The sequence below is a fragment of the Phyllobates terribilis genome, unplaced genomic scaffold (assembly GCF_046119375.1).
Source record: "Phyllobates terribilis strain yellow unplaced genomic scaffold, ASM4611937v1 Scaffold_376__1_contigs__length_1858288, whole genome shotgun sequence".
Lineage (NCBI taxonomy): Eukaryota > Metazoa > Chordata > Amphibia > Anura > Dendrobatidae > Phyllobates > Phyllobates terribilis.
The window spans coordinates 1,338,884-1,363,062 of record NW_027363136.1 but is presented as its reverse complement, the minus strand read 5'-3'; the positions used below and the strand labels follow the sequence as shown (position 1 = coordinate 1,363,062).

General features: G+C 43.2%; 13 non-coding genes and 1 pseudogene across 13 annotated transcripts; all 14 read left to right on the top strand.

Annotated features, from left to right (window-relative positions):
* The first annotated feature begins 5,981 nt into the window (after positions 1 to 5,981).
* LOC141223514 (U2 spliceosomal RNA) lies at positions 5,982 to 6,160 on the top strand (annotated as a pseudogene).
* A 1,115-nt stretch (positions 6,161 to 7,275) lies between these two features.
* LOC141223191 (U2 spliceosomal RNA) lies at positions 7,276 to 7,466 on the top strand. Its single transcript, XR_012290829.1, has one exon. It is a non-coding gene; the product is annotated as a U2 spliceosomal RNA (small nuclear RNA).
* A 1,115-nt stretch (positions 7,467 to 8,581) lies between these two features.
* Positions 8,582 to 8,772, top strand: LOC141223190 (U2 spliceosomal RNA). Its single transcript, XR_012290828.1, has one exon. It is a non-coding gene; the product is annotated as a U2 spliceosomal RNA (small nuclear RNA).
* A 1,115-nt stretch (positions 8,773 to 9,887) lies between these two features.
* LOC141223189 (U2 spliceosomal RNA) lies at positions 9,888 to 10,078 on the top strand. The gene has a single exon (XR_012290827.1). It is a non-coding gene; the product is annotated as a U2 spliceosomal RNA (small nuclear RNA).
* A 1,115-nt stretch (positions 10,079 to 11,193) lies between these two features.
* LOC141223188 (U2 spliceosomal RNA) lies at positions 11,194 to 11,384 on the top strand. Its single transcript, XR_012290826.1, has one exon. It is a non-coding gene; the product is annotated as a U2 spliceosomal RNA (small nuclear RNA).
* A 1,115-nt stretch (positions 11,385 to 12,499) lies between these two features.
* On the top strand, positions 12,500 to 12,690 carry LOC141223433 (U2 spliceosomal RNA). The gene has a single exon (XR_012291060.1). It is a non-coding gene; the product is annotated as a U2 spliceosomal RNA (small nuclear RNA).
* Positions 12,691 to 13,805: 1,115 nt separating this feature from the next.
* LOC141223432 (U2 spliceosomal RNA) lies at positions 13,806 to 13,996 on the top strand. The gene has a single exon (XR_012291059.1). It is a non-coding gene; the product is annotated as a U2 spliceosomal RNA (small nuclear RNA).
* Positions 13,997 to 15,111: 1,115 nt separating this feature from the next.
* Positions 15,112 to 15,302, top strand: LOC141223187 (U2 spliceosomal RNA). Its single transcript, XR_012290825.1, has one exon. It is a non-coding gene; the product is annotated as a U2 spliceosomal RNA (small nuclear RNA).
* Positions 15,303 to 16,417: 1,115 nt separating this feature from the next.
* On the top strand, positions 16,418 to 16,608 carry LOC141223186 (U2 spliceosomal RNA). Its single transcript, XR_012290824.1, has one exon. It is a non-coding gene; the product is annotated as a U2 spliceosomal RNA (small nuclear RNA).
* Positions 16,609 to 17,723: 1,115 nt separating this feature from the next.
* On the top strand, positions 17,724 to 17,914 carry LOC141223185 (U2 spliceosomal RNA). The gene has a single exon (XR_012290823.1). It is a non-coding gene; the product is annotated as a U2 spliceosomal RNA (small nuclear RNA).
* Positions 17,915 to 19,029: 1,115 nt separating this feature from the next.
* Positions 19,030 to 19,220, top strand: LOC141223431 (U2 spliceosomal RNA). The gene has a single exon (XR_012291058.1). It is a non-coding gene; the product is annotated as a U2 spliceosomal RNA (small nuclear RNA).
* Positions 19,221 to 20,335: 1,115 nt separating this feature from the next.
* Positions 20,336 to 20,526, top strand: LOC141223184 (U2 spliceosomal RNA). Its single transcript, XR_012290822.1, has one exon. It is a non-coding gene; the product is annotated as a U2 spliceosomal RNA (small nuclear RNA).
* Positions 20,527 to 21,641: 1,115 nt separating this feature from the next.
* On the top strand, positions 21,642 to 21,832 carry LOC141223183 (U2 spliceosomal RNA). The gene has a single exon (XR_012290821.1). It is a non-coding gene; the product is annotated as a U2 spliceosomal RNA (small nuclear RNA).
* A 1,115-nt stretch (positions 21,833 to 22,947) lies between these two features.
* On the top strand, positions 22,948 to 23,138 carry LOC141223181 (U2 spliceosomal RNA). The gene has a single exon (XR_012290819.1). It is a non-coding gene; the product is annotated as a U2 spliceosomal RNA (small nuclear RNA).
* Positions 23,139 to 24,179: the final 1,041 nt, after the last annotated feature.

The window sequence follows — 24,179 nt, the reverse complement described above, 5'->3', positions numbered from 1 at the left end:
CTTTTAAACTCACCTGAGCTAACAGGTATGTGCGCTGGTTACTCTGCTGCGCTTAAAATTTCTTTTTTGGTTTGCTACAATGCCTTTTCTGAAACGTTGTCTCCTTCTGCTGGAACACTGACTTCTTTCATTTAATGCCTGCAGACTATAAAAGAGAACCCAACCCAAAAAGTTTGGTTGATTAGTCTGTGGTATTCTGTTAAACTGTTGCTTATGGCGGTCTCTGTGAGCTTCTCAGTGACATTCAGCCAGCCAGGTATCCTGCCTGCAGTAGATGGAATGTGGCAATGGAACGCTGGCTGCGCGTGTCATAATAGGCTCTGAGCCTTTATATACCTGTGCACAGCAGCAGCCACCTTCAGTCTGCTGCTGGACAGCCAGCAGCAGCAGCAGCAGGAGAGGTATGTAATCAGGAGCCCTCCTGCTAAGGGTAGACAGCTGCTCGTTCCACCCCACCCCCCGCTTTAATTGGTTCTCCTCCCTTCCAACGGTGTTGAGGCGGGTGGGAACAGCAGGGGGTGAAGGTGCTGTGTTTAAAGAGGTGGAGTTATGCAGATCTAAAACGCGTGGATTGCAGCAGCAGCAAGCCGAAAAGTGCAGGCATGTAAGGGATCTAGAGGTTGACAACATGTCTTCTTAACGGGAGTCCAGGAGCTCATCTCCACAAATGGACTTTTCAGGATCCTTGGGTGGCTCCGTAGTTTGAAACCAATTCTGGTTATCGCTTCTCGGCCTTTTGGCTGCGATCTGTAGTGGGTTGCGTCATTTGGCCAAGGTGATCTAGGTGGATCTTTGCACTCGGCCTTCTGGATCTTGGTCCAGCTGCTGCTATTGGGTGTGGAGCAAAGTCTAGATTTGCCTTTTCTTCCTGGAGGACGGTTCTTTTTCGTGGTGTGGAGGTCGGTAGGACGAAGAGGATTGAAATCCGGGTGGAGCTGCGATCTGCTGTGTCGTTTTTTTTCCTGATCATCTGTGGAAAAAGAAGGAGGAAAAGAATATGGAATCGAAGAGGCCATTTGGAGGTAGGAGGGAAAATCGGGAGAACAATTCCAATGACTATTTTTCAGAGGATTATCCTTTGAAGGATACACTCCGTTTGTTGGTGGCTCCTGGTTATCGGCAGGAAAAGGATTCCGAGTTTATCTTCAGAGAGATTTGTAAATTTCTGAAGATTGAAAAGGAGGAACTTTTTTGTTTTCAATCCTTTTTTTCGAGAGGGATATATGATTTAACTTTAATGGGGAACTCTCAGTGTGAAAGAGCCTATACTCTCTATGAAGTTAATAGGGAGAACGAGCTTTTTGTTGGAGTGAGAGTGATTCCCTCCTTTCAGTTCTCCATGAAACTGCTAACAATACATTTGTTCAGTCCATTTGTTACTGATAGTGAAGTAATAAACTATCTAAGTGCATATTGTGAGAAAGTTATCCCAAGAAAACGTGGGGAAACTAGGTTCGGAGTGTGGAACGGAAAAAGGGTTTTTCTGGTAGCCTTCAAGAAGGACCCAGAAGAAGAAGGTGGGGTACTTAGACCACCACCAAATGTCTATGTTAATCGTAGCCGTGGATATCTGTTTTTTTCGGGTATGCCTAATTACTGTTATGGGTGCCGTAAATATGGACATTTGGATATTGTGTGCAAAAAGTGTTGTAGGTGTCCCGGTTCAGCTCATCAGGAGGATGCATGTCCAAATAAGAAGAAAGGAGGAGAGGAGGAGATGGATACTTCATCAGAACATCGGCAGAATGAAGCCGAGGATGGTGAGGAAGCAAGTGAAAAGAGAACTGATGAGCAGGAAATGGAGGAGGTGAGAAAAGTAAAGAAGAAGAAAACACCGGAAGAAGAGAAGAGAAAGAAAGAAGAGAGAGGGAGGAGGTCGGAGGAGGATGAGAAAAGAAAGATGGAAGAAAGGAAGAAGGAGAAGGAGTTAGAAGAAGATAAGAACAGAGAAGAGCAGAAGAAAGAAGGTCGGGAGAAGGAAGAGCAGAAGAAAGAAGAAAAGAAGAAAGAAGAAAAGAAGAATGAAGATCGGAGGATTGAAGAATTGAAGTCTGTGCTGGTGGGTGTGGGACAATTAATGCAGAAAGTCCCTCCACCAAGCAAAGAGAGTAATATAAAAGAACAAGGGGGTGAAGTAAAAAAGGGAGGCGCAGGGGGAAAGGTGGTGGTAGTGAAAAGTCAAAGCCTGCCTGTAATAGGGCCTTCCCCTAGGGAGATTTTATCTCAGAGTATACCCTGTGGTCAGGAAAGGATGGATTCATCAAAAATTTTGAAAAGAAGTGTAGATGATAAAGAGCGTGGTGTAGGGCCATGTGTAGTAAAAGTATTTGCTTGTGAAAAGGATTTTGACATTTCCAGTACATCAGAGTCGGAAGGGCTGAGTATCGATGAAAGTGCTTTGCAATCCGATGAGGGCGGGGGAGATAGCCCGGTGCCAGTCACTAAAAGATGATCAGGGCGGCTTCCCTGAATGTTCAGGGTTTCAATGACTTATATAAAAGAACTGTGATTTATGACTATTTTAATAATGAAAATTTTGATTTTGTATTTCTTCAAGAATGTAATTTGTCAAAGAAGTTAAATTATGATTTTTTACGGGGTATATGGAAGGGTAATTTATGTTTTTCAGGCGGGAATGAATTCAGAAGTGATGGGGTTGGTTTTATATGTTCCAGGGAATGGGAGATTACCAACTACGAAGAAATATACCCTGGTAGGATTCTAAGAGTGGATGTAGAAAGGAATGGGAAGAAATATAGATGTTTTAATATTTATGCCAATACAGAAAAAGTTTTAAGGTTACATTTGTTTGAAATTTTGCAGCTTTTTATCCCAGGTGTAGTTCCAGTAATTTTAGGGGGAGATTTTAATTGTCAACTAAATAATGTAAAAGATGGTTCGGTTTCTTGTCTCAAGGGTATTTTATCTTCTTTTAACCTAAAAGATGCTTGGTGGTTGGACGGGCAGAAGAAGGAGTATGAAATTACTTGGGAAGGAAGAGGTTGTTCCTCGAGAATAGATTATTTGTTTATATCCAAGGATTTTACTTGTTCTAATTTTAAAACGCATAAAGCACCTTTTTCTGATCATAGAATAATTGAATGTACACTGATGGTAGAGGCGGATGAGGGAAAAAGGCCGTCTCATTGGAAACTGAATGTATCATTGTTACAGCATAAGGAGGTAAGGGAGGATTTTAAATTTTTCTTTGAGAAACTGAAATTAGAAAAGAAATGTTTTGACTCTACTTTTAAATGGTGGGACTACATGAAAAAGGAAGTTAAATTATTCTTTATGGAAGTAGGCAAGAGGAAAGCTGCGGATAAGCGACAGTCATACAATAACCTTAATGCAAATCTACAGTGTCTGTATCAGTTTAGGAATAATGGAGTTAATGTGGAGGAGGAAATTATGGTGACGAAGGAAAAAATTCAAAAATGTCTGAGAGAAAAAGGAAAAGAAATTATCTTTAATTCTCGTGTGAAGGTGTTGGAGGAAGACGAGAAATGTACTAAATTCTTTTTTAAAAAAATCTGTGAGAAAAAGGCCTTTATGGGGGTTTTAGAGGGGGAAAGGAGTTTGGAGGGGAAAAAGATGAAAGTGAAAGAATTTTATGATAACCTGTTTTCAGCAAAAAATACAGATAGGTCTTTGAAGGAGCATTTTTTAGGAGGGTTGGATAAGTGTTTTACTAAGGAAAATAAATTATTATTATCAGAGGGTATTTCAAAAGAAGAAGTTTTTAATACAGTTAATACATTGCAAAACGGTAAGACACCAGGGTCGGATGGGTTACCCATTGAGTTTTATAAAATATTATGGGATATTGTGGGGAATGAATTTTATGAAATGTTTTTAAAAGTTGAGTCTTTATGTCGTGTCCCGGAGTCATGGTTGGAGGGGGTAATTGTTTTATTATACAAAAGAGGTGATAGAGAATTGCTAAAAAACTGGAGACCGATTACTCTTTTAAATACAGATTATAAAGTTTATGCGAAGCTGTTGGCAAATAGATTAAAGAAAGTGGTGAGTTCGGTGATAGATATAGACCAAACGTGTGCAGTTCCAACGCGGAAGATCAGTGACTCGTTGATTTTAATTAGAGACATAATATGGGATGTTTCCGATAGAAGACAGAAGATGGCGTTAATTACTCTGGATTTTGAAAAGGCTTATGATAGAGTCGCCCATGATTTTTTATTCGATGTTTTAAGGAGAATGGGTTGCCCGGATGATTTTAGTAAACGTATTAAATCCTTGTATCAAGCATGTTTTAGTAAAGTATCTGTAAATGGGTTTTTATCTGGAAGTGTAAAGATTAATTGTGGGGTGAAACAGGGATGCCCCTTATCCCCTATTCTTTTTATCTGTGCGATTGAGCCTCTTTTAACTGCTTTTAGGAAAGACAAAGTGATTAATGGTTTTTTTATTCCTGGGAGTTGGGGAGAGCAGGTTAAAGTGGTGGCTTTTATGGATGATGTGACTGTTTTTGTAAAAGATTTAAGAAGTATGAATAGGGTTTTAAGAACGGTTGAATGGTTTGGGGCGGCATCAGGTTTTAAGATCAATTTGGAGAAATCTGGTGTTTTAACGATGGGCGGTTTTATCTTAGAATCCGATTGTAAATTATTGAGAGTCTTTGAAGCAAAGATTTTAGGCATCTATTTTTCGGAAGAGTGTGGAAATGTAAAAAATTGGGAATCACTGTTGGAGAGGGTTAGGAAAAAGGTGTCTTTTTGGAATCTGAGAGAGCTAACGTTGGAAGGGAAGATTTTAATTATCAAGCAGGTTTTACTCCCAATGATTTTATATGTTGCAACCATTTTTATTCCACCTGTCAATGCGATGAAAAAAATTATTAAAGTATGTTTTAATTTTTTATGGAGATCAAAAATGGAAAGGGTTAAGCGCGAAGAATTGTATAAGCCAAAAAAGAAAGGTGGTAAAGGTTATCCTGATATCAAAGCCTTTTTATATGCAAAGTATATGGCAAACTGCATAAATATTTTATTAGGGTCAGAATCGAAGCTTAAAGCCTTTTCTATTTATAATTTGGGTTTCTATATAAGAAAATATAAGTGGGTGGACATGAGATTGAATAGACCTTATAGATTTTTACCCCCAAGTAACTATGTTGTGCTGGAAAAGATTTTGAGAGATTATGATCTAAAAGGTTTTGATCTTAAGGTACTGAGGTGTCATAAAAAGATATTACAAGTCTTGGAAGGAAGGTTAAACACTAGTCCAGTGGAGCACTTTATGCCAAAGATAGTGGACAGGATTTGGCTGAATGTAAACTATGTGTTCTTATCAAATGAACATAAAGATTTGTTATGGTGTATAATAAAGGATTGCTTACCGACACGAGAATTTCAGCATAGACGTGGTCTTGTTCGTTTTGAAAAATGTCCAAGACAGAGATGTGGAGGTAGTGAGACTCCTATGCACGTATTCTGGAATTGCGAGTTTGCACAAAAAGTCTGGAGGAAAATGTGCAATCTGATTAAAGCTGTGAGTAATGTTAATTTTTTAGATTTTAACAGGGTGTTCTATGGGATGGGTGTAAAGGAAGAAGATTTTAAGGTGGTGTGGGTGATTATAACATGTGTAAAGATGGCAATTTGGAAGGTGAGAAACATTTTGATTTTTAAACATAATGAAGTGTCTGTTGAACAGTGTATTAAGTTGTGTCTAAGTTATTTATTTATGTATTTTTGGAAGGACAAAATGGTTTTGGGCATAAGAAAAGCAGATGTATTGTGGAAGCAAAATGAATGGAATATACTTACTGTGTAGCCTTTGTTGTCATTGAAAATCTTTTTCTGGAAAAATACAAATATTAATTACAGGAAAAAAAAAAAAAAAGTTAAAAAGAAAGTTAAGAAAAAGGAAAGAAGGAAATATATATGTATATATATATATATATATATATATATATATATATAAAAAAAAAAAAAAAAAAAAAAAAAAAAAACACGATGATGGATAAAAAAAAAAAAAAAAAAAATCTGTTCTTATCAGTTTAATATCTGATACGTCCCCTATCTGGGGACCATATATTAAATGGATTTTTAGAACAGGGAGATGGAAAAAGAGCTTGCTCTGTCCACTCCACGCATTGACCTGGTATTGCAGTATCTCCAGGACCGGTGCACCCCTTCTTTAATGCAGTTTCTAAAATCAGAAAGAATTGAATTCAATGTTTTTTGTTCATTTTGCTTGTTTGTCGGATTTTGGGATGGACTCTTTGGCTTTGCTTTTCTTCTCCTCATTGGATTTTTCATGTTCAAAGTTGCAGAAGCCAGATTACAAGCTCATTTTGGTTCAACTTCAGCAACTGTGCATTGCATTGCCATGTAATGTGATGCAATGCTATCTTTCTAGCTCTCCCTTTTTACTTCCTTTTGGATAAACAGACATATTAGGCAAGCATTTTGGAGCTTTCACCTAAATAACTACAGGTGGTGAGATAAGCTGCACAATATAATTGACCTTTCAGTATATTGTTGCACACACACCATCTATTTAGCAAATGCCCTTGTTATCAACAGCAGCCTTTTAAACTCACCTGAGCTAACAGGTATGTGCGCTGGTTACTCTGCTGCGCTTAAAATTTCTTTTTTGGTTTGCTACAATGCCTTTTCTGAAACGTTGTCTCCTTCTGCTGGAACACTGACTTCTTTCATTTAATGCCTGCAGACTATAAAAGAGAACCCAACCCAAAAAGTTTGGTTGATTAGTCTGTGGCATTCTGTTAAACTGTTGCTTATGGCGGTCTCTGTGAGCTTCTCAGCGACATTCAGCCAGCCAGGTATCCTGCCTGCAGTAGATGGAATGTGGCAATGGAACGCTGGCTGCGCGTGTCATAATAGGCTCTGAGCCTTTATATACCTGTGCACAGCAGCAGCCACCTTCAGTCTGCTGCTGGACAGCCAGCAGCAGCAGCAGCAGGAGAGGTATGTAATCAGGAGCCCTCCTGCTAAGGGTAGACAGCTGCTCGTTCCACCCCACCCCCCGCCTTAATTGGTTCTCCTCCCTTCCAACGGTGTTGAGGCGGGTGGGAACAGCAGGGGGTGAAGGTGCTGTGTTTAAAGAGGTGGAGTTATGCAGATCTAAAACGCGTGGATTGCAGCAGCAGCAAGCCGAAAAGTGCAGGCATGTAAGGGATCTAGAGGTTGACAACATGTCTTCTTAACGGGAGTCCAGGAGCTCATCTCCACAAATGGACTTTTCAGGATCCTTGGGTGGCTCCGTAGTTTGAAACCAATTCTGGTTATCGCTTCTCGGCCTTTTGGCTAAGATCAAGTGTAGTATCTGTTCTTATCAGTTTAATATCTGATACGTCCCCTATCTGGGGACCATATATTAAATGGATTTTTAGAACAGGGAGATGGAAAAAGAGCTTGCTCTGTCCACTCCACGCATTGACCTGGTATTGCAGTATCTCCAGGACCGGTGCACCCCTTCTTTAATGCAGTTTCTAAAATCAGAAAGAATTGAATTCAATGTTTTTTGTTCATTTTGCTTGTTTGTCGGATTTTGGGATGGACTCTTTGGCTTTGCTTTTCTTCTCCTCATTGGATTTTTCATGTTCAAAGTTGCAGAAGCCAGATTACAAGCTCATTTTGGTTCAACTTCAGCAACTGTGCATTGCATTGCCATGTAATGTGATGCAATGCTATCTTTCTAGCTCTCCCTTTTTACTTCCTTTTGGATAAACAGACATATTAGGCAAGCATTTTGGAGCTTTCACCTAAATAACTACAGGTGGTGAGATAAGCTGCACAATATAATTGACCTTTCAGTATATTGTTGCACACACACCATCTATTTAGCAAATGCCCTTGTTATCAACAGCAGCCTTTTAAACTCACCTGAGCTAACAGGTATGTGCGCTGGTTACTCTGCTGCGCTTAAAATTTCTTTTTTGGTTTGCTACAATGCCTTTTCTGAAACGTTGTCTCCTTCTGCTGGAACACTGACTTCTTTCATTTAATGCCTGCAGACTATAAAAGAGAACCCAACCCAAAAAGTTTGGTTGATTAGTCTGTGGCATTCTGTTAAACTGTTGCTTATGGCGGTCTCTGTGAGCTTCTCAGCGACATTCAGCCAGCCAGGTATCCTGCCTGCAGTAGATGGAATGTGGCAATGGAACGCTGGCTGCGCGTGTCATAATAGGCTCTGAGCCTTTATATACCTGTGCACAGCAGCAGCCACCTTCAGTCTGCTGCTGGACAGCCAGCAGCAGCAGCAGCAGGAGAGGTATGTAATCAGGAGCCCTCCTGCTAAGGGTAGACAGCTGCTCGTTCCACCCCACCCCCCGCCTTAATTGGTTCTCCTCCCTTCCAACGGTGTTGAGGCGGGTGGGAACAGCAGGGGGTGAAGGTGCTGTGTTTAAAGAGGTGGAGTTATGCAGATCTAAAACGCGTGGATTGCAGCAGCAGCAAGCCGAAAAGTGCAGGCATGTAAGGGATCTAGAGGTTGACAACATGTCTTCTTAACGGGAGTCCAGGAGCTCATCTCCACAAATGGACTTTTCAGGATCCTTGGGTGGCTCCGTAGTTTGAAACCAATTCTGGTTATCGCTTCTCGGCCTTTTGGCTAAGATCAAGTGTAGTATCTGTTCTTATCAGTTTAATATCTGATACGTCCCCTATCTGGGGACCATATATTAAATGGATTTTTAGAACAGGGAGATGGAAAAAGAGCTTGCTCTGTCCACTCCACGCATTGACCTGGTATTGCAGTATCTCCAGGACCGGTGCACCCCTTCTTTAATGCAGTTTCTAAAATCAGAAAGAATTGAATTCAATGTTTTTTGTTCATTTTGCTTGTTTGTCGGATTTTGGGATGGACTCTTTGGCTTTGCTTTTCTTCTCCTCATTGGATTTTTCATGTTCAAAGTTGCAGAAGCCAGATTACAAGCTCATTTTGGTTCAACTTCAGCAACTGTGCATTGCATTGCCATGTAATGTGATGCAATGCTATCTTTCTAGCTCTCCCTTTTTACTTCCTTTTGGATAAACAGACATATTAGGCAAGCATTTTGGAGCTTTCACCTAAATAACTACAGGTGGTGAGATAAGCTGCACAATATAATTGACCTTTCAGTATATTGTTGCACACACACCATCTATTTAGCAAATGCCCTTGTTATCAACAGCAGCCTTTTAAACTCACCTGAGCTAACAGGTATGTGCGCTGGTTACTCTGCTGCGCTTAAAATTTCTTTTTTGGTTTGCTACAATGCCTTTTCTGAAACGTTGTCTCCTTCTGCTGGAACACTGACTTCTTTCATTTAATGCCTGCAGACTATAAAAGAGAACCCAACCCAAAAAGTTTGGTTGATTAGTCTGTGGCATTCTGTTAAACTGTTGCTTATGGCGGTCTCTGTGAGCTTCTCAGCGACATTCAGCCAGCCAGGTATCCTGCCTGCAGTAGATGGAATGTGGCAATGGAACGCTGGCTGCGCGTGTCATAATAGGCTCTGAGCCTTTATATACCTGTGCACAGCAGCAGCCACCTTCAGTCTGCTGCTGGACAGCCAGCAGCAGCAGCAGCAGGAGAGGTATGTAATCAGGAGCCCTCCTGCTAAGGGTAGACAGCTGCTCGTTCCACCCCACCCCCCGCCTTAATTGGTTCTCCTCCCTTCCAACGGTGTTGAGGCGGGTGGGAACAGCAGGGGGTGAAGGTGCTGTGTTTAAAGAGGTGGAGTTATGCAGATCTAAAACGCGTGGATTGCAGCAGCAGCAAGCCGAAAAGTGCAGGCATGTAAGGGATCTAGAGGTTGACAACATGTCTTCTTAACGGGAGTCCAGGAGCTCATCTCCACAAATGGACTTTTCAGGATCCTTGGGTGGCTCCGTAGTTTGAAACCAATTCTGGTTATCGCTTCTCGGCCTTTTGGCTAAGATCAAGTGTAGTATCTGTTCTTATCAGTTTAATATCTGATACGTCCCCTATCTGGGGACCATATATTAAATGGATTTTTAGAACAGGGAGATGGAAAAAGAGCTTGCTCTGTCCACTCCACGCATTGACCTGGTATTGCAGTATCTCCAGGACCGGTGCACCCCTTCTTTAATGCAGTTTCTAAAATCAGAAAGAATTGAATTCAATGTTTTTTGTTCATTTTGCTTGTTTGTCGGATTTTGGGATGGACTCTTTGGCTTTGCTTTTCTTCTCCTCATTGGATTTTTCATGTTCAAAGTTGCAGAAGCCAGATTACAAGCTCATTTTGGTTCAACTTCAGCAACTGTGCATTGCATTGCCATGTAATGTGATGCAATGCTATCTTTCTAGCTCTCCCTTTTTACTTCCTTTTGGATAAACAGACATATTAGGCAAGCATTTTGGAGCTTTCACCTAAATAACTACAGGTGGTGAGATAAGCTGCACAATATAATTGACCTTTCAGTATATTGTTGCACACACACCATCTATTTAGCAAATGCCCTTGTTATCAACAGCAGCCTTTTAAACTCACCTGAGCTAACAGGTATGTGCGCTGGTTACTCTGCTGCGCTTAAAATTTCTTTTTTGGTTTGCTACAATGCCTTTTCTGAAACGTTGTCTCCTTCTGCTGGAACACTGACTTCTTTCATTTAATGCCTGCAGACTATAAAAGAGAACCCAACCCAAAAAGTTTGGTTGATTAGTCTGTGGCATTCTGTTAAACTGTTGCTTATGGCGGTCTCTGTGAGCTTCTCAGCGACATTCAGCCAGCCAGGTATCCTGCCTGCAGTAGATGGAATGTGGCAATGGAACGCTGGCTGCGCGTGTCATAATAGGCTCTGAGCCTTTATATACCTGTGCACAGCAGCAGCCACCTTCAGTCTGCTGCTGGACAGCCAGCAGCAGCAGCAGCAGGAGAGGTATGTAATCAGGAGCCCTCCTGCTAAGGGTAGACAGCTGCTCGTTCCACCCCACCCCCCGCCTTAATTGGTTCTCCTCCCTTCCAACGGTGTTGAGGCGGGTGGGAACAGCAGAGGGTGAAGGTGCTGTGTTTAAAGAGGTGGAGTTATGCAGATCTAAAACGCGTGGATTGCAGCAGCAGCAAGCCGAAAAGTGCAGGCATGTAAGGGATCTAGAGGTTGACAACATGTCTTCTTAACGGGAGTCCAGGAGCTCATCTCCACAAATGGACTTTTCAGGATCCTTGGGTGGCTCCGTAGTTTGAAACCAATTCTGGTTATCGCTTCTCGGCCTTTTGGCTAAGATCAAGTGTAGTATCTGTTCTTATCAGTTTAATATCTGATACGTCCCCTATCTGGGGACCATATATTAAATGGATTTTTAGAACAGGGAGATGGAAAAAGAGCTTGCTCTGTCCACTCCACGCATTGACCTGGTATTGCAGTATCTCCAGGACCGGTGCACCCCTTCTTTAATGCAGTTTCTAAAATCAGAAAGAATTGAATTCAATGTTTTTTGTTCATTTTGCTTGTTTGTCGGATGTTGGGATGGTCTCTTTGGCTTTGCTTTTCTTCTCCTCATTGGATTTTTCATGTTCAAAGTTGCAGAAGCCAGATTACAAGCTCATTTTGGTTCAACTTCAGCAACTGTGCATTGCATTGCCATGTAATGTGATGCAATGCTATCTTTCTAGCTCTCCCTTTTTACTTCCTTTTGGATAAACAGACATATTAGGCAAGCATTTTGGAGCTTTCACCTAAATAACTACAGGTGGTGAGATAAGCTGCACAATATAATTGACCTTTCAGTATATTGTTGCACACACACCATCTATTTAGCAAATGCCCTTGTTATCAACAGCAGCCTTTTAAACTCACCTGAGCTAACAGGTATGTGCGCTGGTTACTCTGCTGCGCTTAAAATTTCTTTTTTGGTTTGCTACAATGCCTTTTCTGAAACGTTGTCTCCTTCTGCTGGAACACTGACTTCTTTCATTTAATGCCTGCAGACTATAAAAGAGAACCCAACCCAAAAAGTTTGGTTGATTAGTCTGTGGCATTCTGTTAAACTGTTGCTTATGGCGGTCTCTGTGAGCTTCTCAGCGACATTCAGCCAGCCAGGTATCCTGCCTGCAGTAGATGGAATGTGGCAATGGAACGCTGGCTGCGCGTGTCATAATAGGCTCTGAGCCTTTATATACCTGTGCACAGCAGCAGCCACCTTCAGTCTGCTGCTGGACAGCCAGCAGCAGCAGCAGCAGGAGAGGTATGTAATCAGGAGCCCTCCTGCTAAGGGTAGACAGCTGCTCGTTCCACCCCACCCCCCGCCTTAATTGGTTCTCCTCCCTTCCAACGGTGTTGAGGCGGGTGGGAACAGCAGGGGGTGAAGGTGCTGTGTTTAAAGAGGTGGAGTTATGCAGATCTAAAACGCGTGGATTGCAGCAGCAGCAAGCCGAAAAGTGCAGGCATGTAAGGGATCTAGAGGTTGACAACATGTCTTCTTAACGGGAGTCCAGGAGCTCATCTCCACAAATGGACTTTTCAGGATCCTTGGGTGGCTCCGTAGTTTGAAACCAATTCTGGTTATCGCTTCTCGGCCTTTTGGCTAAGATCAAGTGTAGTATCTGTTCTTATCAGTTTAATATAAGATACGTCCCCTATCTGGGGACCATATATTAAATGGATTTTTAGAACAGGGAGATGGAAAAAGAGCTTGCTCTGTCCACTCCACGCATTGACCTGGTATTGCAGTATCTCCAGGACCGGTGCACCCCTTCTTTAATGCAGTTTCTAAAATCAGAAAGAATTGAATTCAATGTTTTTTGTTCATTTTGCTTGTTTGTCGGATTTTGGGATGGACTCTTTGGCTTTGCTTTTCTTCTCCTCATTGGATTTTTCATGTTCAAAGTTGCAGAAGCCAGATTACAAGCTCATTTTGTTTCAACTTCAGCAACTGTGCATTGCATTGCCATGTAATGTGATGCAATGCTATCTTTCTAGCTCTCCCTTTTTACTTCCTTTTGGATAAACAGACATATTAGGCAAGCATTTTGGAGCTTTCACCTAAATAACTACAGGTGGTGAGATAAGCTGCACAATATAATTGACCTTTCAGTATATTGTTGCACACACACCATCTATTTAGCAAATGCCCTTGTTATCAACAGCAGCCTTTTAAACTCACCTGAGCTAACAGGTATGTGCGCTGGTTACTCTGCTGCGCTTAAAATTTCTTTTTTGGTTTGCTACAATGCCTTTTCTGAAACGTTGTCTCCTTCTGCTGGAACACTGACTTCTTTCATTTAATGCCTGCAGACTATAAAAGAGAACCCAACCCAAAAAGTTTGGTTGATTAGTCTGTGGCATTCTGTTAAACTGTTGCTTATGGCGGTCTCTGTGAGCTTCTCAGCGACATTCAGCCAGCCAGGTATCCTGCCTGCAGTAGATGGAATGTGGCAATGGAACGCTGGCTGCGCGTGTCATAATAGGCTCTGAGCCTTTATATACCTGTGCACAGCAGCAGCCACCTTCAGTCTGCTGCTGGACAGCCAGCAGCAGCAGCAGCAGGAGAGGTATGTAATCAGGAGCCCTCCTGCTAAGGGTAGACAGCTGCTCGTTCCACCCCACCCCCCGCCTTAATTGGTTCTCCTCCCTTCCAACGGTGTTGAGGCGGGTGGGAACAGCAGGGGGTGAAGGTGCTGTGTTTAAAGAGGTGGAGTTATGCAGATCTAAAACGCGTGGATTGCAGCAGCAGCAAGCCGAAAAGTGCAGGCATGTAAGGGATCTAGAGGTTGACAACATGTCTTCTTAACGGGAGTCCAGGAGCTCATCTCCACAAATGGACTTTTCAGGATCCTTGGGTGGCTCCGTAGTTTGAAACCAATTCTGGTTATCGCTTCTCGGCCTTTTGGCTAAGATCAAGTGTAGTATCTGTTCTTATCAGTTTAATATAAGATACGTCCCCTATCTGGGGACCATATATTAAATGGATTTTTAGAACAGGGAGATGGAAAAAGAGCTTGCTCTGTCCACTCCACGCATTGACCTGGTATTGCAGTATCTCCAGGACCGGTGCACCCCTTCTTTAATGCAGTTTCTAAAATCAGAAAGAATTGAATTCAATGTTTTTTGTTCATTTTGCTTGTTTGTCGGATTTTGGGATGGACTCTTTGGCTTTGCTTTTCTTCTCCTCATTGGATTTTTCATGTTCAAAGTTGTAGAAGCCAGATTACAAGCTCATTTTGGTTCAACTTCAGCAACTGTGCATTGCATTGCCATGTAATGTGATGCAATGCTATCTTTCTAGCTCTCCCTTTTTACTTCCTTTTGGATAAACAGACATATTAGGCAAGCATTTTGGAGCTTTCACCTAAATAACTACAGGTGGTGAGATAAGCTGCACAATATAATTGACCTTTCAGTATATTGTTGCACACACACCATCTATTTAGCAAATGCCCTTGTTATCAACAGCAGCCTTTTAAACTCACCTGAGCTAACAGGTATGTGCGCTGGTTACTCTGCTGCGCTTAAAATTTCTTTTTTGGTTTGCTACAATGCCTTTTCTGAAACGTTGTCTCCTTCTGCTGGAACACTGACTTCTTTCATTTAATGCCTGCAGACTATAAAAGAGAACCCAACCCAAAAAGTTTGGTTGATTAGTCTGTGGCATTCTGTTAAACTGTTGCTTATGGCGGTCTCTGTGAGCTTCTCAGCGACATTCAGCCAGCCAGGTATCCTGCCTGCAGTAGATGGAATGTGGCAATGGAACGCTGGCTGCGCGTGTCATAATAGGCTCTGAGCCTTTATATACCTGTGCACAGCAGCAGCCACCTTCAGTCTGCTGCTGGACAGCCAGCAGCAGCAGCAGCAGGAGAGGTATGTAATCAGGAGCCCTCCTGCTAAGGGTAGACAGCTGCTCGTTCCACCCCACCCCCCGCCTTAATTGGTTCTCCTCCCTTCCAACGGTGTTGAGGCGGGTGGGAACAGCAGGGGGTGAAGGTGCTGTGTTTAAAGAGGTGGAGTTATGCAGATCTAAAACGCGTGGATTGCAGCAGCAGCAAGCCGAAAAGTGCAGGCATGTAAGGGATCTAGAGGTTGACAACATGTCTTCTTAACGGGAGTCCAGGAGCTCATCTCCACAAATGGACTTTTCAGGATCCTTGGGTGGCTCCGTAGTTTGAAACCAATTCTGGTTATCGCTTCTCGGCCTTTTGGCTAAGATCAAGTGTAGTATCTGTTCTTATCAGTTTAATATCTGATACGTCCCCTATCTGGGGACCATATATTAAATGGATTTTTAGAACAGGGAGATGGAAAAAGAGCTTGCTCTGTCCACTCCACGCATTGACCTGGTATTGCAGTATCTCCAGGACCGGTGCACCCCTTCTTAAATGCAGTTTCTAAAATCAGAAAGAATTGAATTCAATGTTTTTTGTTCATTTTGCTTGTTTGTCGGATTTTGGGATGGACTCTTTGGCTTTGCTTTTCTTCTCCTCATTGGATTTTTCATGTTCAAAGTTGCAGAAGCCAGATTACAAGCTCATTTTGGTTCAACTTCAGCAACTGTGCATTGCATTGCCATGTAATGTGATGCAATGCTATCTTTCTAGCTCTCCCTTTTTACTTCCTTTTGGATAAACAGACATATTAGGCAAGCATTTTGGAGCTTTCACCTAAATAACTACAGGTGGTGAGATAAGCTGCACAATATAATTGACCTTTCAGTATATTGTTGCACACACACCATCTATTTAGCAAATGCCCTTGTTATCAACAGCAGCCTTTTAAACTCACCTGAGCTAACAGGTATGTGCGCTGGTTACTCTGCTGCGCTTAAAATTTCTTTTTTGGTTTGCTACAATGCCTTTTCTGAAACGTTGTCTCCTTCTGCTGGAACACTGACTTCTTTCATTTAATGCCTGCAGACTATAAAAGAGAACCCAACCCAAAAAGTTTGGTTGATTAGTCTGTGGCATTCTGTTAAACTGTTGCTTATGGCGGTCTCTGTGAGCTTCTCAGCGACATTCAGCCAGCCAGGTATCCTGCCTGCAGTAGATGGAATGTGGCAATGGAACGCTGGCTGCGCGTGTCATAATAGGCTCTGAGCCTTTATATACCTGTGCACAGCAGCAGCCACCTTCAGTCTGCTGCTGGACAGCCAGCAGCAGCAGCAGCAGGAGAGGTATGTAATCAGGAGCCCTCCTGCTAAGGGTAGACAGCTGCTCGTTCCACCCCACCCCCCGCCTTAATTGGTTCTCCTCCCTTCCAACGGTGTTGAGGCGGGTGGGAACAGCAGGGGGTGAAGGTGCTGTGTTTAAAGAGGTGGAGTTATGCAGATCTAAAACGCGTGGATTGCAGCAGCAGCAAGCCGAAAAGTGCAGGCATGTAAGGGATCTAGAGGTTGACAACATGTCTTCTTAACGGGAGTCCAGGAGCTCATCTCCACAATTGGACTTTTCAGGATCCTTGGGTGGCTCCGTAGTTTGAAACCAATTCTGGTTATCGCTTCTCGGCCTTTTGGCTAAGATCAAGTGTAGTATCTGTTCTTATCAGTTTAATATCTGATACGTCCCCTATCTGGGGACCATATATTAAATGGATTTTTAGAACAGGGAGATGGAAAAAGAGCTTGCTCTGTCCACTCCACGCATTGACCTGGTATTGCAGTATCTCCAGGACCGGTGCACCCCTTCTTTAATGCAGTTTCTAAAATCAGAAAGAATTGAATTCAATGTTTTTTGTTCATTTTGCTTGTTTGTCGGATTTTGGGATGGACTCTTTGGCTTTGCTTTTCTTCTCCTCATTGGATTTTTCATGTTCAAAGTTGCAGAAGCCAGATTACAAGCTCATTTTGGTTCAACTTCAGCAACTGTGCATTGCATTGCCATGTAATGTGATGCAATGCTATCTTTCTAGCTCTCCCTTTTTACTTCCTTTTGGATAAACAGACATATTAGGCAAGCATTTTGGAGCTTTCACCTAAATAACTACAGGTGGTGAGATAAGCTGCACAATATAATTGACCTTTCAGTATATTGTTGCACACACACCATCTATTTAGCAAATGCCCTTGTTATCAACAGCAGCCTTTTAAACTCACCTGAGCTAACAGGTATGTGCGCTGGTTACTCTGCTGCGCTTAAAATTTCTTTTTTGGTTTGCTACAATGCCTTTTCTGAAACGTTGTCTCCTTCTGCTGGAACACTGACTTCTTTCATTTAATGCCTGCAGACTATAAAAGAGAACCCAACCCAAAAAGTTTGGTTGATTAGTCTGTGGCATTCTGTTAAACTGTTGCTTATGGCGGTCTCTGTGAGCTTCTCAGCGACATTCAGCCAGCCAGGTATCCTGCCTGCAGTAGATGGAATGTGGCAATGGAACGCTGGCTGCGCGTGTCATAATAGGCTCTGAGCCTTTATATACCTGTGCACAGCAGCAGCCACCTTCAGTCTGCTGCTGGACAGCCAGCAGCAGCAGCAGCAGGAGAGGTATGTAATCAGGAGCCCTCCTGCTAAGGGTAGACAGCTGCTCGTTCCACCCCACCCCCCGCCTTAATTGGTTCTCCTCCCTTCCAACGGTGTTGAGGCGGGTGGGAACAGCAGGGGGTGAAGGTGCTGTGTTTAAAGAGGTGGAGTTATGCAGATCTAAAACGCGTGGATTGCAGCAGCAGCAAGCCGAAAAGTGCAGGCATGTAAGGGATCTAGAGGTTGACAACATGTCTTCTTAACGGGAGTCCAGGAGCTCATCTCCACAATTGGACTTTTCAGGATCCTTGGGTGGCTCCGTAGTTTGAAACCAATTCTGGTTATCGCTTCTCGGCCTTTTGGCTAAGATCAAGTGTAGTATCTGTTCTTATCAGTTTAATATCTGATACGTCCCCTATCTGGGGACCATATATTAAATGGATTTTTAGAACAGGGAGATGGAAAAAGAGCTTGCTCTGTCCACTCCACGCATTGACCTGGTATTGCAGTATCTCCAGGACCGGTGCACCCCTTCTTTAATGCAGTTTCTAAAATCAGAAAGAATTGAATTCAATGTTTTTTGTTCATTTTGCTTGTTTGTCGGATTTTGGGATGGACTCTTTGGCTTTGCTTTTCTTCTCCTCATTGGATTTTTCATGTTCAAAGTTGCAGAAGCCAGATTACAAGCTCATTTTGGTTCAACTTCAGCAACTGTGCATTGCATTGCCATGTAATGTGATGCAATGCTATCTTTCTAGCTCTCCCTTTTTACTTCCTTTTGGATAAACAGACATATTAGGCAAGCATTTTGGAGCTTTCACCTAAATAACTACAGGTGGTGAGATAAGCTGCACAATATAATTGACCTTTCAGTATATTGTTGCACACACACCATCTATTTAGCAAATGCCCTTGTTATCAACAGCAGCCTTTTAAACTCACCTGAGCTAACAGGTATGTGCGCTGGTTACTCTGCTGCGCTTAAAATTTCTTTTTTGGTTTGCTACAATGCCTTTTCTGAAACGTTGTCTCCTTCTGCTGGAACACTGACTTCTTTCATTTAATGCCTGCAGACTATAAAAGAGAACCCAACCCAAAAAGTTTGGTTGATTAGTCTGTGGCATTCTGTTAAACTGTTGCTTATGGCGGTCTCTGTGAGCTTCTCAGCGACATTCAGCCAGCCAGGTATCCTGCCTGCAGTAGATGGAATGTGGCAATGGAACGCTGGCTGCGCGTGTCATAATAGGCTCTGAGCCTTTATATACCTGTGCACAGCAGCAGCCACCTTCAGTCTGCTGCTGGACAGCCAGCAGCAGCAGCAGCAGGAGAGGTATGTAATCAGGAGCCCTCCTGCTAAGGGTAGACAGCTGCTCGTTCCACCCCACCCCCCGCCTTAATTGGTTCTCCTCCCTTCCAACGGTGTTGAGGCGGGTGGGAACAGCAGGGGGTGAAGGTGCTGTGTTTAAAGAGGTGGAGTTATGCAGATCTAAAACGCGTGGATTGCAGCAGCAGCAAGCCGAAAAGTGCAGGCATGTAAGGGATCTAGAGGTTGACAACATGTCTTCTTAACGGGAGTCCAGGAGCTCATCTCCACAAATGGACTTTTCAGGATCCTTGGGTGGCTCCGTAGTTTGAAACCAATTCTGGTTATCGCTTCTCGGCCTTTTGGCTAAGATCAAGTGTAGTATCTGTTCTTATCAGTTTAATATAAGATACGTCCCCTATCTGGGGACCATATATTAAATGGATTTTTAGAACAGGGAGATGGAAAAAGAGCTTGCTCTGTCCACTCCACGCATTGACCTGGTATTGCAGTATCTCCAGGACCGGTGCACCCCTTCTTTAATGCAGTTTCTAAAATCAGAAAGAATTGAATTCAATGTTTTTTGTTCATTTTGCTTGTTTGTCGGATTTTGGGATGGACTCTTTGGCTTTGCTTTTCTTCTCCTCATTGGATTTTTCATGTTCAAAGTTGCAGAAGCCAGATTACAAGCTCATTTTGGTTCAACTTCAGCAACTGTGCATTGCATTGCCATGTAATGTGATGCAATGCTATCTTTCTAGCTCTCCCTTTTTACTTCCTTTTGGATAAACAGACATATTAGGCAAGCATTTTGGAGCTTTCACCTAAATAACTACAGGTGGTGAGATAAGCTGCACAATATAATTGACCTTTCAGTATATTGTTGCACACACACCATCTATTTAGCAAATGCCCTTGTTATCAACAGCAGCCTTTTAAACTCACCTGAGCTAACAGGTATGTGCGCTGGTTACTCTGCTGCGCTTAAAATTTCTTTTTTGGTTTGCTACAATGCCTTTTCTGAAACGTTGTCTCCTTCTGCTGGAACACTGACTTCTTTCATTTAATGCCTGCAGACTATAAAAGAGAACCCAACCCAAAAAGTTTGGTTGATTAGTCTGTGGCATTCTGTTAAACTGTTGCTTATGGCGGTCTCTGTGAGCTTCTCAGCGACATTCAGCCAGCCAGGTATCCTGCCTGCAGTAGATGGAATGTGGCAATGGAACGCTGGCTGCGCGTGTCATAATAGGCTCTGAGCCTTTATATACCTGTGCACAGCAGCAGCCACCTTCAGTCTGCTGCTGGACAGCCAGCAGCAGCAGCAGCAGGAGAGGTATGTAATCAGGAGCCCTCCTGCTAAGGGTAGACAGCTGCTCGTTCCACCCCACCCCCCGCCTTAATTGGTTCTCCTCCCTTCCAACGGTGTTGAGGCGGGTGGGAACAGCAGGGGGTGAAGGTGCTGTGTTTAAAGAGGTGGAGTTATGCAGATCTAAAACGCGTGGATTGCAGCAGCAGCAAGCCGAAAAGTGCAGGCATGTAAGGGATCTAGAGGTTGACAACATGTCTTCTTAACGGGAGTCCAGGAGCTCATCTCCACAAATGGACTTTTCAGGATCCTTGGGTGGCTCCGTAGTTTGAAACCAATTCTGGTTATCGCTTCTCGGCCTTTTGGCTAAGATCAAGTGTAGTATCTGTTCTTATCAGTTTAATATCTGATACGTCCCCTATCTGGGGACCATATATTAAATGGATTTTTAGAACAGGGAGATGGAAAAAGAGCTTGCTCTGTCCACTCCACGCATTGACCTGGTATTGCAGTATCTCCAGGACCGGTGCACCCCTTCTTAAATGCAGTTTCTAAAATCAGAAAGAATTGAATTCAATGTTTTTTGTTCATTTTGCTTGTTTGTCGGATTTTGGGATGGACTCTTTGGCTTTGCTTTTCTTCTCCTCATTGGATTTTTCATGTTCAAAGTTGCAGAAGCCAGATTACAAGCTCATTTTGGTTCAACTTCAGCAACTGTGCATTGCATTGCCATGTAATGTGATGCAATGCTATCTTTCTAGCTCTCCCTTTTTACTTCCTTTTGGATAAACAGACATATTAGGCAAGCATTTTGGAGCTTTCACCTAAATAACTACAGGTGGTGAGATAAGCTGCACAATATAATTGACCTTTCAGTATATTGTTGCACACACACCATCTATTTAGCAAATGCCCTTGTTATCAACAGCAGCCTTTTAAACTCACCTGAGCTAACAGGTATGTGCGCTGGTTACTCTGCTGCGCTTAAAATTTCTTTTTTGGTTTGCTACAATGCCTTTTCTGAAACGTTGTCTCCTTCTGCTGGAACACTGACTTCTTTCATTTAATGCCTGCAGACTATAAAAGAGAACCCAACCCAAAAAGTTTGGTTGATTAGTCTGTGGCATTCTGTTAAACTGTTGCTTATGGCGGTCTCTGTGAGCTTCTCAGCGACATTCAGCCAGCCAGGTATCCTGCCTGCAGTAGATGGAATGTGGCAATGGAACGCTGGCTGCGCGTGTCATAATAGGCTCTGAGCCTTTATATACCTGTGCACAGCAGCAGCCACCTTCAGTCTGCTGCTGGACAGCCAGCAGCAGCAGCAGCAGGAGAGGTATGTAATCAGGAGCCCTCCTGCTAAGGGTAGACAGCTGCTCGTTCCACCCCACCCCCCGCCTTAATTGGTTCTCCTCCCTTCCAACGGTGTTGAGGCGGGTGGGAACAGCAGGGGGTGAAGGTGCTGTGTTTAAAGAGGTGGAGTTATGCAGATCTAAAACGCGTGGATTGCAGCAGCAGCAAGCCGAAAAGTGCAGGCATGTAAGGGATCTAGAGGTTGACAACATGTCTTCTTAACGGGAGTCCAGGAGCTCATCTCCACAATTGGACTTTTCAGGATCCTTGGGTGGCTCCGTAGTTTGAAACCAATTCTGGTTATCGCTTCTCGGCCTTTTGGCTAAGATCAAGTGTAGTATCTGTTCTTATCAGTTTAATATCTGATACGTCCCCTATCTGGGGACCATATATTAAATGGATTTTTAGAACAGGGAGATGGAAAAAGAGCTTGCTCTGTCCACTCCACGCATTGACCTGGTATTGCAGTATCTCCAGGACCGGTGCACCCCTTCTTTAATGCAGTTTCTAAAATCAGAAAGAATTGAATTCAATGTTTTTTGTTCATTTTGCTTGTTTGTCGGATTTTGAGATGGACTCTTTGGCTTTGCTTTTCTTCTCCTCATTGGATTTTTCATGTTCAAAGTTGCAGAAGCCAGATTACAAGCTCATTTTGTTTCAACTTCAGCAACTGTGCATTGCATTGCCATGTAATGTGATGCAATGCTATCTTTCTAGCTCTCCCTTTTTACTTCCTTTTGGATAAACAGACATATTAGGCAAGCATTTTGGAGCTTTCACCTAAATAACTACAGGTGGTGAGATAAGCTGCACAATATAATTGACCTTTCAGTATATTGTTGCACACACACCATCTATTTAGCAAATGCCCTTGTTATCAACAGCAGCCTTTTAAACTCACCTGAGCTAACAGGTATGTGCGCTGGTTACTCTGCTGCGCTTAAAATTTCTTTTTTGGTTTGCTACAATGCCTTTTCTGAAACGTTGTCTCCTTCTGCTGGAACACTGACTTCTTTCATTTAATGCCTGCAGACTATAAAAGAGAACCCAACCCAAAAAGTTTGGTTGATTAGTCTGTGGCATTCTGTTAAACTGTTGCTTATGGCGGTCTCTGTGAGCTTCTCAGCGACATTCAGCCAGCCAGGTATCCTGCCTGCAGTAGATGGAATGTGGCAATGGAACGCTGGCTGCGCGTGTCATAATAGGCTCTGAGCCTTTATATACCTGTGCACAGCAGCAGCCACCTTCAGTCTGCTGCTGGACAGCCAGCAGCAGCAGCAGCAGGAGAGGTATGTAATCAGGAGCCCTCCTGCTAAGGGTAGACAGCTGCTCGTTCCACCCCACCCCCCGCCTTAATTGGTTCTCCTCCCTTCCAACGGTGTTGAGGCGGGTGGGAACAGCAGGGGGTGAAGGTGCTGTGTTTAAAGAGGTGGAGTTATGCAGATCTAAAACGCGTGGATTGCAGCAGCAGCAAGCCGAAAAGTGCAGGCATGTAAGGGATCTAGAGGTTGACAACATGTCTTCTTAACGGGAGTCCAGGAGCTCATCTCCACAAATGGACTTTTCAGGATCCTTGGGTGGCTCCGTAGTTTGAAACCAATTCTGGTTATCGCTTCTCGGCCTTTTGGCTAAGATCAAGTGTAGTATCTGTTCTTATCAGTTTAATATCTGATACGTCCCCTATCTGGGGACCATATATTAAATGGATTTTTAGAACAGGGAGATGGAAAAAGAGCTTGCTCTGTCCACTCCACGCATTGACCTGGTATTGCAGTATCTCCAGGACCGGTGCACCCCTTCTTTAATGCAGTTTCTAAAATCAGAAAGAATTGAATTCAATGTTTTTTGTTCATTTTGCTTGTTTGTCGGATTTTGGGATGGACTCTTTGGCTTTGCTTTTCTTCTCCTCATTGGATTTTTCATGTTCAAAGTTGCAGAAGCCAGATTACAAGCTCATTTTGGTTCAACTTCAGCAACTGTGCATTGCATTGCCATGTAATGTGATGCAATGCTATCTTTCTAGCTCTCCCTTTTTACTTCCTTTTGGATAAACAGACATATTAGGCAAGCATTTTGGAGCTTTCACCTAAATAACTACAGGTGGTGAGATAAGCTGCACAATATAATTGACCTTTCAGTATATTGTTGCACACACACCATCTATTTAGCAAATGCCCTTGTTATCAACAGCAGCCTTTTAAACTCACCTGAGCTAACAGGTATGTGCGCTGGTTACTCTGCTGCGCTTAAAATTTCTTTTTTGGTTTGCTACAATGCCTTTTCTGAAACGTTGTCTCCTTCTGCTGGAACACTGACTTCTTTCATTTAATGCCTGCAGACTATAAAAGAGAACCCAACCCAAAAAGTTTGGTTGATTAGTCTGTGGCATTCTGTTAAACTGTTGCTTATGGCGGTCTCTGTGAGCTTCTCAGCGACATTCAGCCAGCCAGGTATCCTGCCTGCAGTAGATGGAATGTGGCAATGGAACGCTGGCTGCGCGTGTCATAATAGGCTCTGAGCCTTTATATACCTGTGCACAGCAGCAGCCACCTTCAGTCTGCTGCTGGACAGCCAGCAGCAGCAGCAGCAGGAGAGGTATGTAATCAGGAGCCCTCCTGCTAAGGGTAGACAGCTGCTCGTTCCACCCCACCCCCCGCCTTAATTGGTTCTCCTCCCTTCCAACGGTGTTGAGGCGGGTGGGAACAGCAGGGGGTGAAGGTGCTGTGTTTAAAGAGGTGGAGTTATGCAGATCTAAAACGCGTGGATTGCAGCAGCAGCAAGCCGAAAAGTGCAGGCATGTAAGGGATCTAGAGGTTGACAACATGTCTTCTTAACGGGAG